Source organism: Astatotilapia calliptera, chromosome 23 (assembly GCF_964374335.1).
Source record: "Astatotilapia calliptera chromosome 23, fAstCal68.1, whole genome shotgun sequence".
Lineage (NCBI taxonomy): Eukaryota > Metazoa > Chordata > Actinopteri > Cichliformes > Cichlidae > Astatotilapia > Astatotilapia calliptera.
In genome coordinates, this window is record NC_137443.1 from 36,729,702 (window position 1) to 36,737,610 (window position 7,909).

Genomic DNA, 7,909 nt, shown 5'->3' on the forward strand with positions numbered 1-7,909 from the left:
CGCATCTTTTTTTATTTTTTTTTTTTTCAATTTATCAACATTTTAGACTCGAGGCTCATAAATAATGCCTGATTTTCACAGGTTTCAGTTTCAGTAAGATTTCTTTTTGATGCTGCGAGATTACAGTTTGTCTATTTTATGCTGACAGTTTTCTTCTTTTGTTTCTGCCTGAGCTTTGCTTACAGCCCGTCACACTGGTGCTCTGAAAAACCATAATGTTGTGACAGAGTTTGTGTTGGAGAGAAGACAAAAAAAAGTAAAAAATCTGAATATTAGGACGTGTGGTACTGCATCTTCAGACAAGAAATTAGGACTTGCTCTGTTGACATCCCACTGCCTTGAAAAGTTTGTCTTTCCAATTCTATTTGAAGACTGGGGTTAGCTCTCTTACTATCTTACTACTAAAATAGATTTACCACACTACACAGAAGCAATAGTACCACTGAAATTTAGAGGGATACTAATTAGTGTACCGTGACACAGCTTTCCAACCACCTACTGATCATTATGTATGTACTGATCTCGGTCTTTCATTGAGCTGGTTTGAACTGGTCTTTCATTTTTTTGATGTCTCCTCTCAGGTGTATCTGGTCAAGCCAACTGAAATGAGAGCTGGTTGACTGCTATCTGCTTATGTTTCACTGTTTCATTTCTGTTTTGCCATGCAGTCCTATTTTAGTCGTTTTATTTCTGTTAGGTTTAGTTCTGACGTTGGCCTAGCTCACAGGGAGCCTACGGCTCTTTGTGGGCTGAACTGAGTTGGGCCAGTTTTGGCTTTGGGCAGCAGGTGCCCACCCAAAATAGGCATCTTGCCCACCCAATAAAAAGTTAAGAGAAATGTTTGTTTCTGATCAGCCAATGGAAAAATGGTACAGAAAATACTAATGTTGTTTCTAACTTCTGACTGGCTGGGAACTCTTAAACTGCCTCCAGTACACCCTCTTAACGTGATCAGAGAATATAACCTGCTCAGGTCAGAATGGTCAGTATGTTATTTTAGCTGTCTTCGATCCATCCCTTTTTATCGGCTTATCCAATTCAGGACACGTCACTGTATCAGTCACTGTATCAGTATCTCTATCACAGAGAGACAAAAACACATTTATGCTCACAGTCACACCTCCGTCCAATTTAAAATCACCAAATAATTTAAAATCCATGTCTTTGCACTGTGGGAGGAAGCTGAGGGGTGCCTGGCAAAAATCCACATAGGCACAGGCAAATTATGCAAAGTCCACATAAACGGGCCCCATCCTTTCAAACCCAGAACTTCTTTCTGTAAGGTGATATGTTTAATAGCCATCAAGTCTAAATTCCTTTGTAGCTTCAGCTTATCTTATCATGACACTTATTAAAATGTGTCATGATGTACTCTCTCTCTTAATTACCTGAATGCTAGCAATCAATCATTAGTCATGTGTTTACATCTGTTAAAATCACCAGAGACCAAATAAGCAGATGAACGATATGAAATAAGGTCCACACTATTATTTCTTTTCCTGTGAAAAAGTCTACAGGTGAGAGGTTTTATGATTAAGTATTATTATAATTTTATTTGATTATTTGCATCTTGCTTTCACTGCAGCTACTGTTTAGGCATTAATTAGAGCAGTATTTGCAGTGTTGGGACTAACGCGTTATTAAGTAACGCGTTACAGTAACTACGTTATTATTGTGGTAACGAACACGGTAACTAGTTATTATGCCAAAATCAGGAATGCGTTAGTCGTTACTGGGATTTAGATAGGGTCGTGGCTATCGCGGAGCTTCCACAGATTCAGTAACATTAGCAAGTGGTGGAGGCCAGCAGGTGGATGAAGGAAAGGGGACGCAGAAGGAAAAAGAGACCCGAGGCGGCCGCCGGTCCAAGTGTGAACTGAACTTCAGGTAAGAAGTTATGACCTGCAGTCTCTCTGGGTCAGATATAAACCAAGTTTAGGTGGAGTTTATTTTCGTTATTCTGACTTTTTCCGTACTGCATGCTAGCTAGCATGACGGGGTTTCTATACAGCTGGGTGGGTGCTATGAAGTTAATGATGTTGCACTTTATTTTGTTCATAAGTTATTAGAGTTGCCAACCGTCCCGTCTGGTATTCAGAGAAAATATTACGCGTTTCGTATTGAGGTGAAAAGGAACAGTTTGTCCCGTAATTCAGCTACAATGAAAAAGACACAAAGCTGAAGTTATTCTGTGTCTTTACGCTGCACAGCTGCCTCTTCTTCTTTCATTCTCCCCCCTCCCTCTCCCGTTTCTACTTCAATCATCAGGAAACCTGATCAGGAAACCAGCGGATGTCGCGCTAAACAACAGCAGCACGTTTAAGCTTGATCAGCTATTGTTAGAATTTATTTAATATTAATTTCTAGTATCAGCTGATGTTTGCTGGAGCCACAGCTGCAAAAAAGCTGCTGGTCATGATATCAGTTTGGTTATGTGGTGAGAGGGAAACATGAAGATGAAACCAGGAGATGTCCTTACTAGATCATCAGAGCTGAACAGGTGATGGAGAAACAGGTTTATCCTTTAGCTGACATAAATGAGTTGAAGGGAAGTTATGAACTGTTTCTGAGAGACAAATAACACCAGGATCCTTTTTTAGGCAGCTGACAGCTGGTAACTGCGCAGGGGCGGATCTAGCAAAGTGTTGCCAGGGGGCCAGGTAGGGCATTAACAGAGAAAGAGGGGCACAAAGAAATACTTTTCTTTCTTATTCTCATTTAGAATGTCTGGCTTTTAAAAAAATAATTATCTGAATCTTACAACAAACGATTGATAGATTGATGCATATATACCATCAAAACAGTGTACATCACTGTCACAACAGTGTTTATTTTCATTCAAAGGCTTTATGATTTTTCCTATAATGGTGGGCTGGTCTCTAGTCAAAATGCCCGGGACGATTTTTTTGTCCCAGTCCAGCTCTGTATGCAGCTCATCTGCAGTCTGGTGTTGCCTACATCTTCCTATTCAGAAGGCAGAATTTCTGAGTTCTGAGTACAATCAAAAGCACCACGACTGCAGTTTTTGTGTTGGATGTAAAAGGCGCACATGACGCTGTGACGTAGGCTAGAATCACGGCAGCAGTCAATGACGGTCCAGGCGTGGGATTTCTCTTGTGGAAATATGCACATTATCTTTTCTTTTCTATTGGTGGGTGGCACAGTGCACTTGTGGCAAGTAAGCAAGCTAGAAGACTGGCAAAGTTATGGAAGAAACACATTAACAAGAGAATTCTGAGTAAAACCAAAGTTACTTTCCCTAGTAACTAGTTACTTTGAAAGTAACGAGTAACTTGAAGTAACTGAGTTACTTTTGAGAGAAGTAACTAGTAATGTAACTAAGTTACTATTTTAAAGTAACTTACCCAACACTGAGTATTTGTAATAAGTAATGTGACGCGTACAAAGAAGCTGGAAAGCTTTTATTCTGAACACTTGACAGAACCTGCCTTTGTTTGTGTCCATGTGTATTAACTGCACTGAGCTTTATATATATTCTAGGATTGCTTGTCAAAGGCCCAGAGAATAATTGTTGGATTGAAATGCTTCACTCAGGGCCAAACATGAGGAAGGTCGGAAAGGTCCAAAGACAGACCAGAGTTCAGCAAAATAGTGGAAGAGAAACAGAACAAGAAGGCTGAAACACCATAGCAGGAAAAGGGCAAAATGCTATGGCCACTGGGAAGGTGTAGAATATAAGGTATTCTGATGAGTTGATTTAGGGATCGAGTAGGAGTGCAAGTTACTGCTGAAATTAGGTGATGGAAAGTTTCCAGAAGCATGGAAAACTTTGAGGGCTCTTGCACAGCCAGAAAAAGAATAGAGAGACAGGCGAGATTAATGACTGCAGACGTGTTACAGTGTAAGAAAGGGTCAGAGAGGTTCTAAATGAATCTGTTTGCTGCAAAGTCATCATGGATCCTCTACCCTTTGACAACCTTTTCAATTAATACTCTATTGACTTTCACATTGGAGTTATGTGCACTAAAGCCCAAAAGGTCACTGTGGTTGCATTTGTTAAATTAAGTGCTGTTATATTAATTTTTAATATGAGCATGTGCAGTTTAATTCAGTAGGCCCATCCACAACAGCAGCTAGAATTCCAGAGCAAATACTGCTTCTCAAGGAACTCTGTTATTTTAACACATTATTTTACTGCCTTCCAGTTGTCTTTATCTGTTTGGTTGTTTTTGGCCAAATTTTAAATCGTAGTTTAAAAATGTTTTGTATTAACTGTTTAGGAATCACAGTCATCAACCATTTGTAGTCCTCAATGTTCAAAGGTTCAAAATAATTGGACAAATGAATCAAAAGAAATGTCATGGCCCATTGAAACCTGTTCCCTTGTTATCCCATGACAAATTAAAAGGTGAAGCTTCCGTTGATTCCAAGCCAAATCAATAGTCTGGTACATTTCTAAAAAGAAGAAATGGATTGGCCAGGTCAACAACACCAAAAGGTTTAGAAGACCATGAGACTAGATTAAAGGGGATTATTGCAAATTTCTTTGTTGGTCACCCCTTCACACCATGTACACCAATTTTTGGACAGTTGAATCCAAGATAAAGTTATACCTGAATGACAGAAAGTGGAATAAGGAAGAGAAAGAATCAGCTCGTGCTTTTTCATTAAGTGAAGACAAAACTGAAGGCAAAAAGACCCATAAACAAGCAGCAATTCAAGGCAGCTACAGTGAAGGCCTCTCAAAGCCTCACAAGGAAGAAAACACAGCATGTGGTAATGTCCATGGCTACTAGACTTCAGGCAGTCACCAACTACAAAGGATTTCCATCCAAGCATGAAAAAAACTGTGATAATATTTAAAAATGTTCAAGCAACTTAAAGAAGCCCAGACCCTTTTTTTTTCCACGCTCCTTAGACTATGATGACCTGGATGACTGAGAACCTTCACAGACAAAGCTGAAGCTGGAAATCTGCATTTCAATGAAATCTTGGTTGTGAGATTTAAAGCCCAGTATGTAAGTGTACAGATGCAAAACTACAAAAAATACTGTACATTATTCCAGAAACCTCTGTGTACCAGGTTAGTTCCACAGGTTTGACTCACAGTGAAAATGTACTACATCACTTCCAATGTAATACATGCTAACATCTGGAAGGCTAACAAGTAATCCTAAACTAACAAAGGACTGGTCAACATTATCTGGGTACTTAAAGTTAAGTTATTAAGACATCCATGTGTTAAATGCGTACTAGCTGTACTTTTCTGTGCTTTAATTCTGTAGAAGTGGAGCTAAAAGGGATTCTCTGCAAGATTTATGCAAACATCCTGTCATGGTCTGGTTGGGCACCTGCAGGTCTCAGACAGCGGCTCCTCCTCCTTTAGGCGGAGTCCGGTTGCCCCTCCCTGGCTGACCACCTGTGAGCAATCGTGCCAGCGGTATATCAGACCTGCGCTCTCAACCACTCATCGCCTGAGTATCTGCTATTCCCATGTTAGTTCAGTGGAGCATCCTAAACCTTGTCTTAACGCCGTGTGATGACTGACCTGTCTTTTCTTGTCCTCAGCGATAGCACCCGGAGTGGAGATCTTGTTCCCCTCGCTCCCGTCCTCCTGGACCTGGGCCGCCAGCTGCTTACACAACATGGCCTGCCGGCCCACCGCTCACCTGCCTGCCTCCCCACACCTCGACCGCTTCCGGGTTTTCCGCTCCACCTGTCCCCTCCATCTGAAACCAAGTAAGGCAATTCAATTCAACTGCGGAGGATTATTGGTTGTCTGCTGGATCCCTCTGATCGTGATCTCCTCTTGTTCCAGTGCCCCCGGCCCCTACCTAGTCCTGTTTCTACCTCCCCGCTGTCCCCGCTGTTCAGCCGTCTCCTAGAGGTGTCTAGGTCGCCCTCATTATCACCGACGAATCCTACGCGCCACTAGTGTGGTGGCGTCGCTTTGTGTTTCACCTTTGTTTACCTGTGGGCGGAAATAAATCATTTGTTTTCTGTCACCTCGCTTCCGGGTTGGTTTCTGCGCCTGTGTCCATCCCTGTTCCCTCGTGCCGTTGAGCCGTGACACATCCAAGTGGAGCTCTGGCAGAGAAAAATGTTAGACACTTCAGTTCATACTTTTGTTTTGTTTTTGTGCATTTCTTCTGTGTCTGGGCACTCCTCTGGATACTCGTACACCAGAGAAGAGCTCCTTAACTACAGGACTACAACGCCTGTGGATTTATTTCCAATATTTGTCGCATCTGCGGCAGATTTACTTCTGACTCTGATCAGGAAAGCGAGACGCCGAAAGAGAGGGAAGCGAGCCGGCGCACTCATGCGTTTGAGGAGACGCGGACTGCGAACTGCTCTTCCTGGGATCTTCCTTTCCAATGTACGCTCACTCGGGAATAAGATAGACGAACTGGCCCTGATGAGAAGCATGAACAGAGACTTTGCCTCCTCCTGTGTCTTATGTTTTACGGAGTCGTGGCTCAGTGAGAACATCCCAGACTGCGCGCTCAAGCTGGAGGGCTTCCATCTGCTGCGCGCGGACCGGCAGGCCGCTCTCTCCGGTAAGTCTAAAGGTGGAGGTCTCTGCTTCTACATCAATAGTGGCTGGTGCACAGATGTGACAGTGATTGCTCAGCACTGCTCTTCCTCTCTGGAATATCTTTTTATCCACTGCAAACCGTTTTATTCTCCGCGGGAGTTTGCTTCATTCATCCTGGCCGCTGTTTACATCCCGCCAGACGCAGATGCGCCGGCAGCTCAGTGCGCACTCGCGGAGCAGATTCTCCACACGGAGCGGACATTCCCGGACTCTCTCATCATTGCTCTTGGGGACTTTAACAAAGCCAATCTGAGCCATGAGCTTCCGAAATATAAGCAGTATATTAAATGCCCGACCAGAGAGGAGAGGACATTAGACCACTGTTACAGCACGATCAGCGGGGCCTATCGCGCGGTGCCCCGCGCTTCACTCGGACTTTCTGACCACGTCATGATCCACCTAATCCCCGCGTACAGACAGAGGCTGAAGCTCTCCAAACCTGTCGTGAGGACTAAAAAACTGTGGAGCAACGAGGCTGTGGAGGAGCTTCGCACGTGTTTGGAGACCACAGACTGGGACACATTGAAGGCTGCTTCTAACAGCTTGGACGAGTTTACGGACACTGTCACCTCCTATATCCACTTCTGTGAGGACAGCATTGTGCCATCACGCACCAGGGTGAGTTATAACAATGACAAACCCTGGTTTACTCCTAAACTCAAAAACCTGTGGCTGGAAAAGAGAAAGGCGTTCAGAAGCGGAGACAGGGACTGCTACAGAGAGGCCAAGTACAGGTTCACTAAAGAAGTGGACATTGCTAAACATCAGCACTCTGAGAAGATGCAGCAGCAGATCTCAGAGAATGACTCGGCCTCTGTGTGGAAAGGTTTTAGGAATATCACAAACTACAAGCCTAAAACCCCCCACTCCACTGATGACTTGCTCTTAGCCAACACCCTTAACGACTTCTACTGCCGTTTTGACGAGCCATCAGGCAGCCTTCACACCTCCAACGGCCCCAACAATAGAGGCACTTTGGACACTAATTCCCCCACCTCTCCCCCCTCCATAGAGCCATCACCACCTTCAAACTGTTCACCTACAACACCCCCCTCCTCACCCCACACAAAAGAGGATTTCACACCACCTCCTCCGACCACAACTCTTCATATTCATGAAGCAGATGTGAGGAAACAGTTTAAGAACCTGAATGCTCGGAAAGCTCCCGGCCCAGACGACGTGCCTCCTGCCACCCTCAGACACTGTGCAAACGAGCTGGCCCCAGTGTTTTCTGGCATTTTCAACTCCTCACTGCAGGCATGTCATGTGCCTGCCTGCTTCAAGTCCTCCACCATAATCCCTGTCCCCAAGAAACCTAGGATCACTGGACTAAATGACTACAGACCCGTG

At 43.9% G+C, this 7,909-nt stretch overlaps 1 long non-coding RNA gene across 1 annotated transcript; it reads left to right on the forward strand.

Annotated features, from left to right (window-relative positions):
- The first annotated feature begins 5,246 nt into the window (after positions 1–5,246).
- LOC145424206 (uncharacterized) lies at positions 5,247–5,966 on the forward strand. The gene is made up of 3 exons (XR_013905191.1): positions 5,247–5,456; positions 5,530–5,700; positions 5,780–5,966. It is a non-coding gene; the product is annotated as an uncharacterized LOC145424206 (long non-coding RNA).
- Positions 5,967–7,909: the final 1,943 nt, after the last annotated feature.